Raw genomic sequence first — 19,742 nt, 5'->3', positions numbered from 1 at the left:
TTTCTCAAAAAACCCATTCTTTATTTTTTTATTTTTTGTTCAAATGTAGATATGATAGTTGTCTACACGAAAATCAAGCCTAGAAAGGGTATATATTGTTTGCATGTTTTATATTTAGGCCTCAATATCGGAAAAAGACGTCTTTGTTTTGCAAGACCTAAGTCAGACTAGCGACCCATGCGTCTTTATGAATTGTGAAAAAGTTTTCTTAAATTTCCTTCTGCATTTTGTAATTAATTATAAACGGATTTTGTGGTATTGAATATTTATCTATGTTTTGATAAGACCGGGAACCATGAGATACATATCTAACCAAATCAGCAGGCCTAGTAGACTTTCAATAACCAAAAGGCACAGACGTTGTATTGCTTCGATTTATAAACATTTCAAAGTAAACTAGCACGACTTGCTATTAGCTGTCATATTACTAAGAGAAAGAAAGTCACCACATCGTCGATATATTATATACAATTCTTTACGAAACCAAGCACTGGGGCTTGTTCACCGCACATCGCACATGTCACCAGGGAATGTCCTTTCACTTCCGTAATACACAAAGGTGGTGACACAGAAACGGTCCGAAACACACAGAGAGTGTGTCATGGAGAGGGGTAGGAAATAAAAATAAATAAATAGAAATTAATTTGCGCAACTCCGATCTTAACGAAAATTACGTTAAAAAAATAAAGTGTTTACGTTCGAGCGGTGGCAAGGCGATAGGCCCACGCCTGGTGGAGAGTCAGACAAAGAAGTCGACGGCACGTAAAGGTAAAACAAACAAAAAAATCAATAATTTAATCAAGACGGGAAAACTCAGCCGCACATGGCAAGAACAAAAACCAGCTCCCTCGGGCATTCCCTAAACGGGACGCAACCAAATGCGTGCGAACACGCTCTCTACATCACCGCCAGGCCTCTACGCCATGACGAAATAAACCCAACAGCTGAACAGTGCTAACAAACAGTTAGTAAGAAAACATTGGAAAAAAAGCGTTCAGAAAAAACCGAACCCCAGAAACAAAGTTCAGCGGGGCGAAGAAACACACACGAGTCGGCCCCACGACATTGAAGCCTGGCAGGATGACGGCGTCCAGATGATGCTCGAATCTGTTCCTCCCTCTATTACGCACATCCACGACGGCTCTGCGGAACAGTGTCTGTACGAAAGAAAATGAAGAATAGATTCGATCAGGCGATGTGCGAGAAGGTAACCGAGACTATGCTTCAAGCTTCATATCGGGAGGGGAGCTTTCGAGGTAGTTTCTGCAGTTACTCAAACTTTCTCTTTCCCCTTCCTTTTTTTAAAAGAACACGTCAGCCGGCGCTAACGTTTCATCTCGGGAGAAGCCCACTCTTCACAAACGGTTTAGTGACAAGGAGGCTGACTTCGACCCAGCTAGTCTCCGGGCAGCATACAAACACAAGTATATTTACCAACACGCTCGCTTTAATGTCAGTCTCCGGGCTTTGCTGTTTCCAAAAGAGATAACCCTTTATAAGGACAGAACGAGCGGGTTGGTGGGGATAATTAAACTTAAACACTCCCTTCTCGTTTTCTTCCTCAAGTTTAATAGATAACCCTTCGGTGCTACCGGATCTCCCCGGAGAGAGAGAGAGAGCACGGCCGTTTCAAGGTAAGGATAGGGCGCTCGAAGCTAGGGCAAACAGGCGGTATCGTTTCACGCATGCACGGATGGCTGGTTTCAAATTTTCCCACACCCCTAACGAAACCGACCCATCTTCGTGTGTGTGTCAGCGGGATTTCTGTCCCGCCCCGCCGGTTTTAGCGCGCACGCGGCGTTGTTTTGGCTGGCAGAACAGTTGTTGACCGTCGATATTGTAAGGCCGTGGTGTCCTCATCCTTTCAGGCAACGATTCCTTTGCTTTCCCTTGTGCAATACTCTGGAAGACTCCTCCTGGGTGGCTGTCACTGTTCGCCGCGTCAACGACACAATCGTACCATTTCACTCCTCGTGACACAGGGTGCGCTGCTCGCTTTACTGTCACGGGCCGTCCTATTTAACAAAACGAGCGCGAAAGGTCGTGGTCATCTGCTGGCTCCTAAAGGGCGGGACGTTCATGCAGGCCAATAAGGGCCCCAAATCAATAAGACGTCTGCCGACTCCTACACGTTAAAAATTTACGACACCTGCTTGTCTGTTAAGAAATGTTGCTTTCTCTTTTTGGAACTCCTCCGATGTAGGTTGCCGCCTTAATAAAATTTAAATAATCAATAAATATATCAGGGTGGGAATACTGTATTTCATTTTTATGTGGGAACGTTGAAAAAAAGAAAAAAACTATTTCCAAGCTTGTGAAGACGCGCAATTCGCAAGTCCATTTCGAGCCGTAAAAACACGTTTTTGTACGATATTGATGTTTAAATGTAGAACATACAAACAAAATATATCCTTTCTAGGCTTGATTTTCGTGTAGACAACTATCATATCTACATTTGAACAAAAAATGAAAAAAAATAAATACTGGGTTTTTTGAGAAAATCAATTTCAAAAATGGTACTTTTTGGTTTTTTCATAATATTAACATAAACGTATCGCAAAGGATATTTTATACAGCCAAGGAATTTTACAACAAATATAAATAGCGTGTTTTGGGCTCTCCGTGGACTTAAAAAATATCGATGTAACCCAAGTAGATCGCCAGTAATTAATTGTCAAAGTTCGTCACCAATTGACCGAGGAGGCGTTTTTGACATTTTTACAGAAAAAAAGCAAAAGGCCTAAAATTATTTTATGGTATTGGAGCCTTTTAAATGTGTCTACAGAGTGCTTTAAAAAGGATAATATAATGTGGACTGAAAATCCATGGCGGGAGATCAAGCGAAACATCCGACCCACGACCGGTGTGAAAAACACTGCTTTTCGCCGCGGCCTCTTTAAAAATTCATAAGTCGAGAACAAAAAATCCGACGAACTTGCGGTTTGTGTCGACTGCGGTTTTAGAAACGGCGCCATCACATATTTTTCATCGAAATGAAAAATTCGACCCTTTTTGCCTGCACGATTTGAGATGAAACCACCCATATATGTATATATGGGTGATTTCATCTCAACTCAGGCACAGATTTAGGGTCGACTTTTTAATTTTGACGAAAAAAATATATGTTTTGGGGCAAGTCCTACAATAAAAGAAGACGCAAACGGTTATTTCGTCGGATTTTCTGTTCTCAAGTTATGGACCGTTGAAGCGGTCAAGGTGGAAATTGATATTTTTCCAGCCTATCGGAGGTGCCATGTTTCACTCCATCCCTTTCCCCTACTTTTTACGCTACATCAATATAACTTTTTGGGAACACTCTAGACATAGGCTTTTTCATGCTAATTAAGCGTCTAGGTCATAACGTTCTTAATGATTTTCTTTTTTTATTTTTCAAACCGCCTCTCTGTGACGATATTTGACGAAGTTCAGCAAGCTGTGCTGTGTGACCTAATCAACATATTTTTATGGTCTTTATATCACCGTAAAGCACCAATTATGCTCTTGTTTTTGAGTATAATTTCAATATTTTGGCACAAGTATATAATGGGCTACATGTGCCTGAAAAACGAATATTTCGAAAAACTAGCACGTTTGGAGTCGATTTTCTAAAAAAAACCCACTTTTTCTTTTTTCATTTTTTATTCACAGTTAGTGAATATAGTAGTCTATCAGGAACTACCAACAGAAATTGTAATATATTGTTTGTATGGCCGCTATTAAAACTCGAATCTCGTGCTATGAGCGTTTTGAACGGGACTTCGTACAGGCGCTCTGCTGAGAAGAATTTTGGCCTATATAAGGTTTTCTATTTATCGTTAGCAGTTACCTAATATCCAACCATAAACATTAAAAAAACATTTTGAGTAGTGCTCTTAGAAAAACGTTACTTAGAAGTCCGTATTCACAAGTGCGAACGCATCTTTTTCGCCCAATACGGGGGAGTGCAGATCGTTAGAGAAGTCTTCTGAGGCCTTTTGCTTTCGGCTCCGAAATTTTACAGATGCCACCCCAGTCAGGCGGCGTGCATAGAATACTTTATCTTGAACATCACGGGGCTACCGCCTCTATCTTCGTCGGGGTCCTGGAGCCTCTAAGGAGCCTCTAAGGATTATGCCTTTGGATGCGACGGACACGGAAACCTTGATTGTCGGGAGAACAGGCGTTTCGAGGTTAGAGTTCACGTCGCAAGCCCCCCTCTGTCTCTCCAAGCTCCCCTCCTCGTCCTTCTAACACAACCGTGCCACTAATCCGCGGGCACTAAAAGAGACGCCGCTGCTGCGTGGCTCACAGATTACGCGCGAGGCAGAGAGCGAATGTTTAAGTATGGATCGACGGGAAGATTGGGCACCCAAAGGAAGCCGACTCTTCGCACGTCGTCTAATTGATAATAGCCTTCTCGGTCCCTTTCTGGCTCTTTACTTGAATTCCTAAGCCACGGCGGAAAGCTGTTACTCATTCTACCTCCGTGCTGTCTGAGCTGGATGAACTTAAAACTGTGCCTGCTTTCAGAAAGCCAGAAGTGTTCGTTACTGCCATGGCTAATACATTATTCAGTTCAGATCGGAAAGTATGCACCGACTATTCAAGGAGACACAAGAGAAGAGTGTTTTACGGACGCCATTTTCGTCAAGTCTCGGAGGTAAACCTAAGTTGTTCTACCGGCTGAGGACGCCCAGCGCGTAAGCCCTGGAGATGTTCTGTGCAATAACTGCTACAGAATGTTCTTGGGTCAGATTGAAGAACATAAGCAAGGACAGGAAATGTTGTGATCAAGCTCATCGTCATCATCCCTGAAACCAGCGGACAGATCATTCGTTGACGAGGAAGCCCTGGTCCAGGAGTCTCTGAAGCAATTGCTGCTGCCGAAGTAAGTGTGCCGCCACTTAAACTCCCTTCTAGCGTGACCCCACGAAGTCGTACTGGCTATGTTAAGCGAAAAAAATCCGAGATAACCGCGGACTTCAAAAAGAAAATTGGTCTAAACTAAGTGACGTGTGCGGAGAACCTACGGGCACAGACAAAGAAGATCCATGCTCCTCGTGCTCCGACTGGGTCAGCAATTTACGAGCAGCCTACGTCAACAGCGCGTCGCAGCTAGAACGCTACCGCCTCTTAACTCTCTTTCCATCTAACCTCAAAAAGAAAGATATCCTGAAAGCAATTCCTGAAGTGACGAAGCATGCTTTGGACAAATCAAGAAAGCTGAAGAACAATGGGGGTCTGGGCGTCACCTGACCCATACCAAGGACATGCTCTCAACGAACACGATGTCGCTCTTGCGTTGACTTACTGCACATCAGATGCGAAAGACTGCTCAAGACAAAGCCCGAACAAGAAGGATGTCGTAAGGCTTTTTGTTGATGGTCAGGAAGTCTTCGTCACGAAGAGATTTATGACGAGATCTATTAGGGAAACCTACAAAGAATTCAAGGCGGCCAATCCCGAGTCAAAAATGGGCATAACAAAATTGTATTCTCTTCGGCCCAAGTGGGTTAAGAAACACCCGGTACATGAAGAGTGTGTGTGTGTATGCTGCGCCAACTTTATACTCTGTCTGACATCTCTGTCAAATGCGGCGGGGAAGACCATGACCTTTGAAGACGTCCAGAAAATTTTTCTTTGTGAAAATCCTTCCCAAAACTTCTTCTTGCTGAGGTGTGAAGCCTGTTGGAACCGGAAGGACATTTCCCTCGAGATGCTAGGGATGAGCGCTGAAGATGAACTGGAGTTGGCACTGTGGGAATCTGGTGGCGAGTTTGTGAAAAAACATTCGGAGGCCACTGCTTTTCTTAAAGAACTCAACAAGTGGACGAAGAAATACATACTCCACTATTATATTCGGCGCACAACAGAGAGCAATATGGCTTGAAAAAGCATATGTGAAGCCACGTGTCGTTGTCCTCCACTTTGATTTCGCCGAAAACTGGAGTATTGTGCTCCAACGTGCAGTGCAGAGATACCACTGGAAAACCAAGATGGTGACAATCTTCACCTGCGTTGCGACGACCACGAAGGGAACACTAAGTTTCGGCGTCGTGAGTGACGATACCTGTCATGATTCTGCACACGCGCTCTTTGCGCTCACAATGATTAAAGACAGGATCGAGGAGCTCTTGCCCGTTTTTTTGGAGCTGATCTATGTTTCGGACGGCGCTCTAAGCCATTTCAAAAATCGGCACCAATTACACGAATTTCAGAAGTTTGTTGTCAGCAGGTGGATATACTCGGCGTCAGGGCACGGCAAAAGCGCGTGCGATGGAGCGAGTGGTGTGCTGAAGCATCATGCGTCACTGCATAACTTGAAAACAACTGAGCTGAGCTCCATAACTAACGCGCGTACGTTCGTTGAAGCTCTCGGCCAGAAAATCAAGGGGATAACGCTTCTCTTCATCGACCAAGAGGAGCTGTCGAGTTATCGGGAGCTTAAAAGGAAGGGTGGGAGAAGGTAACCCCATCGAAAGGCATCCAATCTTCTCATGTGTGGAGCAAAGCAATGGTTGAAGGGGGAGGTGATGTGGTCCTAGAAAGAGTTTACCAAACCCCAGAATAGACAGAGCTAAATGGTGGGACCGTGAAAAGGCCGGACCGTTTCAACAGTGCGTTCATCCTTGTCCCCCTGGGAGTGCGCGCTGTGTGATCAGACGACGCGCCATAGACTTTGACACTGAACTGACTGCAATTTGGACAAAGCGAAAACTGGCTCAGAATCGCATCAACCTATTGTCTCGAAATGTGCTACGTCGAAAGATGACTATCCCTATCCCAGGTGTTTATTACTGTTTTTGTGTGAGCAGCGCCGTGTATTATTGAAAAGGTACTGCGTCGTCTATCCGTAAACCAGACGGAATTTGGCGGTGTTCAATTCGTTTTAGAGCTTATACTTGTATTAACTTTGAGTGCATTTTATGTTAATTAGGAGTATATGAGACATTTGGCCAACACATTTTGATATATTTTATGAAATGAACATGTTTAGGCTACAACATGAAATATTACTTCCCTTCTCTGGTTACGTGTCGCATCTTGAGTTTAAAATTCCAACTTTATATGTAATTGTCATATGTTCTTATGTCAAGCAGATATGCAGTGCATATACATATGTGCGATTTAGTATCTGACGCTTAGGAAGTACAGTCTATTTTGTGCACATACGGGCTCTTTCGTAAAGTAACGAGCATTTCGTGGCGTGTAAGGACGAGCATTTCGTGGCGTGTAAGGCTTCAAATGCGTTAGTCATCTGTTTAGGTTTCATTTCTATTTGCAGTGATTCATGCCAGGTTACTTAGACTTTTCCCTCGTGAATTAAGTTTGTCCGTGAGTTTAGATGTTATGTATTTCTCCTTCAATACATAAGGCGGAGCTCACACACCTTTCAAATCACCCCAGTGCCAAGTAAATAAATATTGTAAGGATAAATATTGTTACTTCACTTGCTTTTACGCTCAGATATTGTGGTAAGTACTAACATTAAAGAGAAAACTTTACATTGGCCAAAATTTTGCTCAGCAAAGCGCCTGTGCGAAGTCTCGTTCAAAACGCTCATAGCACGAGATTCGAGTCTTAATAGCGGCCATACAAACAATATATTACAATTTCTGTTGGTAGTTCCTGATAGACTACTATATTAACTAACTGTGAATAAAAATTTAAAAAAATAAAAAGTGGGGTTTTTTAGAAAATCGACTCCAAACTGGCTAGTTTTTCGATATTGTCGTTTTTCAGGCAAATGTAGCGCATTATATACTTGTGGCAAAATATTTATATTATACTCAAAAGAAAGAGCATAATTGGTGCTTTACGGTGATATAAAGATCATAAAAATATGTTGATTAGGTCACACAGCACAGCTTGCTGAACTTCGTCAAATATCGTCACAGAGAGGCGGTCTGACAAAAAAAAATCATTAAGAATGTTATGACCTAGACGCTTAATTAGCATGAAAAAGCCTATGTCTAGAGTGTTCCCAAAAAGTTATATTGATGTAGCGAAAAAGTAGGGAAAAGGTATGGAGTGAAATAGGGCACCTCCGATAGGCTGGAAAAACATAAATTTCCACCTTGACCGCTTCAACGGTCCATAACTTGAGAACAAAAAATCCGACGAAATAACCGTTTGCGTCTTCTTTTATGATAGGAATTGCCCCAAAACATATATTCGTTTCGTAAAAATTAAAAATTCGACCCTAAATCCGTGCCTGAGTTGAGATGAAATCACCCATATATTTTTTTTTGTATGGGGGGGGGGGGGGGGGGTGTATGTTTTAGGTTTCTCGCAAAAGAAAACGGAAGTTGGTTTACACGCTTGAAAGTCGCCGAGTCTCTCAGCGGCGCATCTGATATTTGCTAGAGACTACTTTAAGACCATCCCTCATGTGTTCACAAGATTCAAAATAACAAAGCTCCGCTGACGTCTTGGCATTTTCCAATTTGACAAGAAAACAAGCACGCTTTCGTTGCCGTGTCACTCAATTCAATCGAAAATTAACCAAGATCAACATCTCTGAAAGGAAAAAAAATCCTTTATACCAAAGGTTTTGCTTGCCTGACAATTTTTGTAGTCGCATTGTATAAGATATTTTTTGCCTTTTCATGGTACTTTTTGACAGCTAGAAACCTGACCTCATAGCATTGCCTTTGACACACGGTCTTGCTGGACACGAGTTCGAGCAGTCGAGATGCTTCCTAAGGATTTCGCGCCTGTTCTATACTAATGGGACTGTCGTACAGGTGAATAAGATAAAAAAAAAGTTCAAAAAGCCAAAATTAAAAAAAACAAAAAAAACAGTGCTCTGTAAAAAAAAAAGAAAAAAGAAAAAACAACAACAATAGTATACAGAAATTGAATATATGTGAACGCGTTATGAGAGCAGAGCAACGTTTCGAGCGTAACTGAACCTACGACATAATACCATTATTTATGATGACTAGGTGCCAAGAAACTGAGGCAGATGGTAAGATGAGAGCCAGCGCGGACGTCAGAACGCCTAGCTTTCGTTCGAAAGATTAGTGGTTAGTGCTAGTCAAGCCTCTATTCAGGCTTTTACGCCTGGCTCCACCATTAAATATAGAAAGAAACCTATTAATTTACCCTAGAGCTATTCGCGTCTCCAGCTGATTGCTCGACCTCTCGCGGCGAAAACGAGAATCACTTTAGTGAGGGTCCCCCGGTTCTGCTGTTCAGCGGGCACGGCGGAACTGCTCGCGATCATGGCGCGCGAACAGCCATTGTTGAATGCGAACAGCCACTCTTCACTGTTCCAATGTAGAAGTGCAATCTGAATGGGATTGAACCATATTGTTTCACCGGTTTTATAACTGTAACAAAACGTGCTGCGGTGAACATACCTGCAAGTGGATAGGCGTTCCATCGAACTGGAAAGGCTGTGATTGGCAAAACGACTACGTGCAAAGAATATAGAAAATAAATGTTTCTGGAAATTTTGTAATCAGGAAAAGCAACGGATTCCGCTGTTTGTTTTTCAGCATATTTATTTCCAAAGAAATGGTGGCGAATTTGGAAGTTCTGGCTACTGTCAAATGTCGCCACTTTGATAGCACTTTGGGCTTTACCCACAATTTTTGTCATTTGACATGGATTTATCGTACTACCTAGTGCTTTAAATGATGTCAGAGTATTTTTATGTATATCTTGTTTGCCATAGCTGTTCGCCTGTTTGAAATGAGATAATAAGCATAAGCTAAAAAAACTACCTGCTAAGATATCTTAACTTTATTATTATTAATACAAATTGCAGCCCCCAATTAACACCATAATCGGGAAATTACCAAATATTACTATAACAGTGTTCAGAGTAAAGTATAATTTTGTTTCGTTTTTACCATGTGAAAAGGCGACATTGTTATCATGATAGGTATAATTACTGTATGAAATGTACAGTTATATATGTCACGCCTTTAACGCGAAACGCTGGCGTCCGGCGTTTGGCTCTCGCGTTTGAACGCGTTCGACAAGTGTAATGAAGAAAAAGGCTGCTAGCTTTAGGTCTTCCCACCAGCGTTGGGCAAGATACCCGACAAATGTATTTACGATAAGTTACAAATGACCTGCTTCAGAGAGTATTTAATGTGCTACTCAAGTTGCTTTCCTCGCAAAATATCTCGAGTTGAGTACAAATACTTAGAAATGTGATTCAAGTACATTCGAAGATACTTGGGCAGTGGGAATTTTTTTTCGACTACTGTGACACTAGGACGTTTTATTTTCAAGCAAAAAATGCAAACAAAACAAAATTACAATGAAATTTTATGCAACCCTATATAGAATTATTATGAGTACTGGTGCTCGTTACGAGATAATACATTTCAGAAAAATTGGACAAAACCTAGTCCATCGCTAAAATCACATCATGTGGTGTTTTTGTTTTTTTAATTTAAGCATTAGACGCAACGTTTCACTAGGCGCCGTAGTCGCTATATTCGAAGTTTCTCGTTGAACAAATTTTATATACGCGAAATAATGAATTGACTAGCACGGAGAGTTCTGGCATTGCACTTGCCGCGTCTTCGTCAAGTAGGGTACCTTAAACGCTGCATTCAAATATGACTAATCTCCAAAACGAAAGGTAGAAGGGGACACAGAGAAGCACATGCTGTCTTTCTCGCAGTTGTCGACATCTTTATTTTTGCGCCATAATAGAAATGTGTATACAATTTTGATGGGACTCTTTGTTTCCATTTTGACTGCTGATTCTGCTTGTAGCTTGTGTCCTACCTTGGTGTTACAATCTCTGTCCTGATGATAGGGTCGGGCTATCACCAGTTCTCCCAAAGACAATTCCCTAAGTAACTGATATACTTGCTCAAAGTCAAATATCAAAATGCAGAAAAAAAAGTTCAGTCTTTTCCTGTATTTTTTTCTCATATTCTTTTATGCATTTTTTTGTTGATATTATGAGTCTGCATCTTTTGTTCTTGCTTGTTTGCTTCTCAGTGTTTGGTCGTTTGCGCTTCAAGTTTCCAATATGTTCGACTCTGCGCTCGGCTGTTCCCGTAGAACATTCCCGCGACACATGTTTTTTTGTTTTTCTTTTTCAAATATTGAAAAATGTATTTTAGATATGAGTACAAGATACTACGATATGTAATTAAGATGAATTAGGAAATGATCTCAATCGAATGTATTTGCAAGTTGCAAAATTACCACCAAAAGTAACTGAGATGCAGTATCTATTCAACATATATGTGAATGATATATTTCACATAGATAAAGAAGCTAAACTTGTTGTGTATGCTGACTGTACGAGCTTATTTTTTTTTTTGCCGACGAGCCAAACTTCCTTATCAGTCTTGCAAATAAAACATTATCAAAATTAAATGCATGGGCAAATGAAAACTCGCTGAAAATTAACACAAGCAAAACGAAAACCATTATATTTCGTTCCAAAAATAAACTAGTCTCGTACAATACTAGCCTTAACTTAAAGCCGTCACCTATTGACATTGTGTGTTCTTTTAAAACACTCGGCGTTCTTTTTTCTGAAAACATGTCGTGCGACTGCCACGAAAATCACGTTATCAGTAAGTTATCTTGTATTGTCGGTTTGGTTAATTGAAATCGCTCTGCCTTGCCAATTTCTATGCTACTACTTGTATACAACTTCCTTTTCTACTCAAACGTAAGTTATTGTCACCTCGTATGGGGCACGACCACGTCAACAAATTTAGGTAAGATATTTTACTTCAAAAGAAAATATTCAGAAATATATGTAACGCTCCTCATGACTCTCATACTGCCAACTTCTTTACGCGCTTCGCAATTATTACTGCGCATAATTTATATAATTACAGGTTGAGCGTTAGTTTTAAAAACGAAGAAAAAAGGAATTCTCGCTTTCTAGTTAAACTTTCAGCACTGACCAAAAATATTCAGGCGTATCCCAATCGTCACACTTGAGTATTGGAAGATGATCCCTCACAGAACAAATTAGGGTAAACAAATGCTCAAACACACCCTACCGTTTTTACTCAACAGCCTCACAAGTAATGATTTGGACCATTGCTGAATACATGTGAAATTTGTACTGTCCACGCTAAAAATGTAATCATGAATGACTGTCAAGCCACTGTATTTAATTCTTTATTTCCCTTCCCTGTTTTATGACTTGCTTGTTCTTGCTGCCGTCTGTTTTGCCTAAGACTCGTCAAACTGTTCCTTTGCAGCTCTTTTCTCCGGCCTCCCCTTCATCATCGAGGAGAAATAAAACTATTATTATTATTATTATTATTATTATTATCTTGAGTAGAGCATTTGAGATAGGCGCAAGTCTGCATCCCACTAATCATTCCTAACAGAGATCGGCGTCCTAACTTGCCGCACTCTCGTCTCCTCTTCTCCCTCAACTTCTCGGCAAATAGTGCTGGAGACATGGGGACTGAGGTTCGCAACCGCTAGATGCGCGGGGGCCGCGTCTCTGCGAGTCGTGGGCTGCAGCCGGCCCGCGGGCCGCGTGTATGAGATAGTGCTGGGTTGGCCTTGATAACTTGGGGTGTTAATAGCGGTCCATTGGGAGGTTAAACGAAGCATATATTGCACAATCTACTGTCCTGGGTCACGATATTACCATGGCGGGAGCTGCCAGAGAGAGAGAGAGAAAGAAATAGAGGGATGGACGATGTAAAATGTTATTACGAATTTCACTTGAGGCAACTTCCACCGAGCCCTGCAGGTTTCCCGCCACGCAGGCAGAATACCTCACGGCACGCTTGCGGACGGCGCGAGTGCAGTCTTCAATGGCTGATGAAAACCCTCCACAAGCCAACGTTCACTATACACTCCGTGCGACACGACTGGCACGCCGCCGCGCGGCTGTTACCGAAGGTAGGCAGTGAGAACCCCAGGGAAAACGAAATCGAAAGCCCGCCACGTACGTTGGTACGCATTGAAGTCGGAGCGGTGCGGTTGCGCTGGGTTCACAGCATGAAGTGCTGCCGGTGCTGCGTCGTTAAGTTCTTCAATAGTTATGCGTCGTATCTCGTAGGGACAAAGTTTCACAGTTTTTCACCTCGCCGATGTTTTGTGGGACACTGACAACGATGGACCCGTGCCGTACTACGCGAGAAATTTTGTGTCCCGATCATATCTGCCACTGTGTCGGCACGGCTGACATATTCTAGACTGCCGCTTTGCGCTCTGCGTTTGATTTCGTACCAGTGACGCCTACATCTGTTAGCGCGAATGGGACGAACTGAACTGCCACCCCACACTCGCGTGTATGCAGTGCCAATTTCGTTGGAGGAATGCCCTCCAAAGAAGTTTTGTCCTAGGGAATTGGAAACAGCGCGCAAAAATATGAATACAACAACGAGAGAAGAGCACAAGACAAGCGCTGACTATCAACTGAAGTTTTATTAAAAACGGCTCAAACAAGGAAACACCACACAGCCAACCAACGCCGAAACAACCAATGGCGTGTCGCTTACCATGCATCTATAAAATCGATCTATTGTTTTGCGCAGATAAACCGAAGTCTGGCGGACGCAGTGCCCCGAGCCAGCTTTTTCGATACCATACGCCTCCAGCACCTCTCTTTGCACTTTTGTGCGGCCCCTGCCAATCGTCCCCATCGTACGTGTCGATGATATTTCCGGACAAGTATGGCGCGCAATCTGTACTTCATGTAGAAAGGTTCGAACGGTAAAAAAAAAGTGACAAATATGAATCTAAGGAAGACTACAATGAAACTCGGAATCACTGGAGAATCGACGAATGAGTATGGAAGTTTGTGGGGTGTGCTTTGTTTTTTGATCAGCCTCCTTTTGGATGTGGAAACGCTGACACCCCGATTTGTGTAGACAACTATTTTTTTTCTCGGCTTTAGAACCACCTATCACAAAGTTGTTTGAACTGTAAGTACCGTCCATTAGTTTCTTCCTACCCGTAAAGTGTGCACCTCCCACGATGAGTGGTTTTATCTTGACAGACTTTGGCGGTCAAAACTGGTTCCCATGTAGTTACGCCGCCCAAACTAAATTTCCACTCGGTTTCGCTATGCCACCTCTTCTTGGTATAATAAGTGTTGTGTCAAGTTACGGTCCTGTCAAAGTACCTGTGTGCCGAAAATCAGCACCTCGTGCAACAGGTTATTACACAACAGCTGACCGCAAAAGCCTTTGACGGCCAAACCGTGTGTTGGACGACAACTTTGTTTTGTCGGCTTTAGAACCACCTTTCCCAAAGTTGTTTCAATTGGGAGTACGGTCTATTAGTTCCTTCCTACCTGTAAAGTCTCCACCTCCCACGACGGGTGGTATTCTCTTGACAGCCCTTTCATTGTCAAAACCGGTTACCATTGAGTTACGCCGTCCAAACCAAATTTCCACTTGGTTTCCCTATGCGACCTCTGTTTCGTATAATAAGTGCTGTATCATGTTACTGTCAAGTCCAAGCACCTGTGTGCCCAAATCGGCACTTCGCACATCCCGGTTATACCACAACATTTTGGGTTCAATATTGGATATCCCGTACAGCTTTATTTCGTTATTTGTTAGAAACATAACTTTCACACCTGCTCTCTTAACGAAACTGGGCACACTTAGTGCACAAACTTAGTGAACATCTCACTCGCCTCCAAATATCATCGTTCCAGCAGTCCCGTTTACAGCGACGAGCGAAACAAATTTCCCAATCTGAGCAGTTCTGGTGGCGGCCGTCTTGCTCTTCGGAAAATTGCTCCAACCCCATTTTCGGTCGCAACTAGAGAAATTACTCCTAATAACGACTCAAACTCAATATATAAGAAGTGATTCCCTTCTTAGGTCTGTCTCAGTACTCATGCAACGTCACCCTCAACGTATCGGCTCAAAAAGCAAAAGTTTCGTCCGTGCGCGCTTCCGCCGGCACAGCTTCGCATGCGAAAAAGCGCCGCAGGCTGCTGAACGCGCCTCACTGTCGAACGCCAGATCCTCCGCTAGCGGTGCTGCGCGCGTTTTTCAAAGCGCCCCGTATGGTTCCCGCACGGAGCGTATAACGCAATCTATGCAATGACTCGCAAACTGAACGAGAACGACGAAAACAATAGACGCGTCACGTGGTCCGGGCAGGGTGCAACATCTTCGCTTCTCGGACGTTGCAGTTAAGTGTTGACCGGAAAACAAATCGTTTTCAAGCCATCTTGGGTAATCTCATATTTTTTTTTTTTTTTGAAGGTTTGACTACCGACGATGATTTCAAGGTATGGAGTGACTAACATTTTGTTGACAAACGTTCAATGGGCATGGATCGGTAACCATATTTCTAGTAATATATATATAATAAAAACCATTCCAAGATGCGTCGTTATAACCTATGATAGGAATCCGTATCAGTTATTCTCTTTCGGAAGCTAATACGAACGTTGCGCTGGGATCGCTGTCATGCGTTTCAACATGCAAAATCGTAGCCAGTTTTTTCTTCACTCCTTCGCAACAATTGTCGCTTTCTAACAAGCTAACTTAAGACAACAAAAGAAAAAGCACATTCTTCCAATGACGACACATGAGATCACTGCCATTTGCGGCATTATAAGACGAAAGGCAGACTTGGACGCAGTTCAACTACTCTACTGAAACCATTGTAGCTTAACTACTTTTCCGAGTAACTTGGTAACTTTCAATTACAACTTTTTTTGGTAATTAGTAGTTTAATATAACTACGTTTCTCAGGTAGCTTATACTCAAATTACTAACTGCTTTATAAATCTAGTGCTAATTTTGCTCATCACAAAAGTTTGAGCGGAGAAAGAAATAAGACGCCAGTAGATGAAGTGGCATTCCCGCACACTTATACTCGGTGCACTTATGCTCCGCGCACTTATACTTATACATTTATACTTACACTGAGTATAAGTGCGTTCCCACGCACTTATACTCGGCAGCCGTAGAGATTGCATCACAGGCGTCCTTGGTACAAGATGGCGACGAGCAGCCAAAACATAACACCGGCGTGCACGAACGCAATAAGAGATACTTAACAAGCCTTAATCGGGTACTGAACTAATCCGGTAATGCACGCAGGCGCCGCACCTCCAGCTGCAACCGTGAAAGACGGGGACACCCCAATGATTGTTGTTGTTTTCATGTTGTCTGCCTCTAGTGAGTTCGGAGTCAAGCGGTAGGTTCCACGAGAGATGCCACTGGAATGACTTCGCAGCTGGCCGCCTCTTCCCTTGGTCGCCTCGTCGTCAGCGTATACTCCCTTGCAAAGGCGGACTCCCCCGCGCACAAACGTAGACGCAGATAATCCGTTCATGGGAACACGTTCCCCTTCCAGCTGCAGCTGTATGAGCGCGATGCTGGTTCACGTAATCCTACGCGTCCTTCCGACGTTTTCACGCCAGGCAGACCTCCTCTTTGTTGAAAACGTTTTACTTGTAAGGGCGAGTCAGGCGCGTCAGGATAGCCTAGTCGCCAGCGAGGATTGCGAGACATCCTTGGGAGTTTTTTTTTTTTTGTTGGACCCGGCGTAAGCGGCGAAGTATACTTCGTTTATTCTTTGTTAAACCAATTTTTTTTTTCAGTAGCGTAGCACCTCCACTGCAACGAGACGCGCAGTCGTCCGGATGATCTCATCGTCGTGGCGCGAGACACGAACCCTTGACGGTCAGGTGCACTCGCTCAGCGTACTCTCCGAACGTCGTGTAAATAAAGAGGGGCCAGTCATAACAATCTCAACTGCTGAAGAAAAAACAAATCAGGAGAGGTTGTTATAAAAGACTTTTTAGCCGAGGCAACCCTCAAATATTTAGTCATGGACACCTAAGATGCCGACACTCGCTTACCCGACCCTGCACAGCCTGTTTCTAAAATTCAACGCTGCCGTCCCATCCAGCGCGTCGGTGGAACGTCTTTTAGCTTGGCTGGGGACGTCTTTAGAAGGAAAGGGGGAAAACCCTCCGATACGCACTTTGAAAGTCACTTGCTTCTACGAGGAAATCAACTATAGTTTGGTAAAACGCAAACAATTAAATGACTGCACTTATTTTAGGCTCGCAGGGTTCTTCACGGATGAAAGCTGCTGTTCATTTTGCTACCACAAAAATATCAAAAAGTAACTTCGAAAGTAACTTCAACAGTAACTCGCTACTTTTTTGCAGTAGTTAGTAGTTTACTGAATTACTATTACAAATGCGTAATTTCTACTCTACTCCAATTACTGTTGGTGTCGATACTCAGTGACGTAACTACCTTTTTTCGAGTAAGTTGTACATGTTTGACGGAAGGTGAGAGTAGTGTCGTCGCTCAAAGGTGTCACGCCTAATCTCTGTTTATCAAGCTGGAGGCTGTGCCGAGTCCGATCGGGGAACGTATCCCCACAAACTCGTGGCTCTTCTGTCACATCAATGTACGAACAGCCCACACAGCAAAGATTTTCTATTACGAAGGTTGCCTGGCAGCTATATCAGAACCGTAACTAATTGTCCGATTGTGAGCCGCAATATTGAACAAAGCAAAATTATCGATTTTTTTGGTACACCGCCGTGCACCACCCGTGCCCATGCGTGCCGGGCGCGCCGCGAGTTGTCGCTCAGTGCGACTGCCCGGGTAGTTTAGAGCTCAATGGAGGATTCAATAGCCATCCGGAGGGCACACATGGACCCAATCGAAGATGCTATTGAAGCAGCTTTCCAGGTTTCGAAGCGAACCTGAAGCGGAATGATTATATTGCAATCAGATGCAAAGGTGCAAGGGAGCTGGACAAGATTGACGAAATAATCCATTTAGAAGGGGAACAAGAGGGACAAAGGACAAACACAAATCTCCAAACACAGCTAGGTGACTTGTGCGCGACAGAAAAAATCAGCCTGGTCCGGTAATCAGACCCTGGACCTCTCCATTTCCAGTTGAGCCCTCTACCTACTGAACTAACCGGGAGTTAAACGTCAGTATGGCAAACAGGTTTTATCAGCTGCCACCAGTCTTAGCACCAACAAGGGTGAAACGCTTGCATTTTTAATGTTATGATTATAATGCAATTAAATGCAAAGGTGCAGGCGAGCTGGACAAGAATAACGAAATAATCCCTGCGGAGGTCCCGGGCTTGATTCCCGGACCTGGCGGATGTTTTCGGTCGCGCACCAGTCGCCAATCTGTGCTTGGGGACTTGTTCGTCGTTTGCTTCTCTTCCATATTGAAAATTCTCATTTGTATGAGAAATTTCTGTGTCCAATAAACACATATGAATCATACAAGATATACAAGTACATAGAAGAACCATACAAGAACTATACAATAACTATATCAGAACTATATAAGATATACAAGAACATACAAGCACCATATTACAAAATTCTAAGAAGGTTTTTTATATGTTTCTTATATGGTTCTTATATAACTTATACAATTATATGGTTCTTATATAGTTCTTATATGTTCTTATATATCTTTTATGTTTCATATGTGTTTATTGGACACGAGAAATTTCTCATACAAATGACTTTTTTCACTAGGGTTTTTCTCCTTCTCCAGTAATTATTTCGCCATTCGTGTCCAGCTCGCTTGCATCTTTGCATTCGATTGCATTATAATCATAACCTTAAAAATGCGAACCTTTCACCCTTGTTGGTGTTAGACTGATGCCAGCTGATAAAACATGTTTACCCACTGACGTCCAACCCCTGGTTAGCTCAGCTGGGAGAGCGCTCCACAGGAAATTGTGCGGTCCCGGGTTCGCAACGCGGACCAGGCGGATTTTGTCGGTCGCGCAACTGTCACCTAGCTGTGTTTGGAGAATTGTGTTGGTCCTTTGTCCCTCTTGTTGCCCTTTTCCAGGGATTATTTCGTCACTGAAGCGGAAACCGGATCCAAAGCATTACATTATTTTAGACTAAACCAAAATTAAACCGAAATAGAACACTTGGTAATTAACCCAAGCGGAAACCAATCCATAATATCAGGTGTGTTACATGTTTGCTGGAAAATGTTTCGTTGAAGCTGATGTGGTGGGGTATGAAGGGGTGTGTGCCATGAATATTTTTGCCCCGGGGGCCCTAGTTGCATTTTATTATTTGCGGCGCCGGCGTCAAAGAAAAGTAAAGTTGTAAAAAAAAAAAAAAAAAAAAGACGACGTCGTGGAGACAATTTACTAATATTAAACAAATAATAAATTTATTTGAGGTCTTCACAACTTTTCTAGCCCGAATTATATTTTGTGAAGGAGGAAGTATGAAGACACGTGTCGGGGAGGGGGCGTACACCTCTCTACCCCTTTACCCTTAGAATTGAGAGCAGGGGACGCCACCTGCTAACTTAGCCAATTTAATGTTGTGCGAATATCAAGTGACCTTTGGGAGGGTGCAGCTCCTAGCAGGGCATGCGGTCATGTCACTGTAGTTCGCTACAACTCTAGACGGTAGGGCGAGGAAAAGAAAGGCAGGGGAGGAGGAAGAAGACGGAGCGCTGAAGAAAAGAGGGGGAAATCTCCTCTCTCCAGCTTTCCGTCTGCTTTCTCCTCTTCGGCCCTCCTTCCCTTCACCCTACCTTCTTGAGCTGTAACTTGCTGTAGGTGGTATTCACTGGACGCCATATTTGAGGTAACTGCTCACAGCGCATGCCCGGGAAGAGTTTCCCGTCAGCTCTCGGGTAACCGCAATAGAAGAGGAGAAGGAAAAATGCTCTTATCACCGGGACTTTCCTTTGTATGTACCAGGCTTCCCCAGAAGTCGCTACTCTCCCTCTAGAAGATTATAGAAGATTAACTTGCTACTCAAAATTCGTACAAAACCATGCAGCAGCGAGCTTAGCTATGAC

The 19,742-nt window shown here is 43.2% G+C and overlaps 1 protein-coding gene across 1 annotated transcript in view; it reads left to right on the top strand.

Moving 5' to 3' along the window:
• The window catches only part of LOC120845934 (lipase member K-like), a 67,377-nt gene that overhangs the window by 12,790 nt on the left and 34,845 nt on the right, over nt 1–19,742 (top strand). The window lies entirely within an intron of this gene.

The sequence above is a fragment of the Ixodes scapularis genome, unplaced genomic scaffold (genome assembly GCF_016920785.2).
Source record: "Ixodes scapularis isolate PalLabHiFi unplaced genomic scaffold, ASM1692078v2 ptg000292l_1__unscaffolded, whole genome shotgun sequence".
Classification (NCBI taxonomy): domain Eukaryota; kingdom Metazoa; phylum Arthropoda; class Arachnida; order Ixodida; family Ixodidae; genus Ixodes; species Ixodes scapularis.
This window is presented reverse-complemented; position numbering and strand designations above follow the sequence as displayed.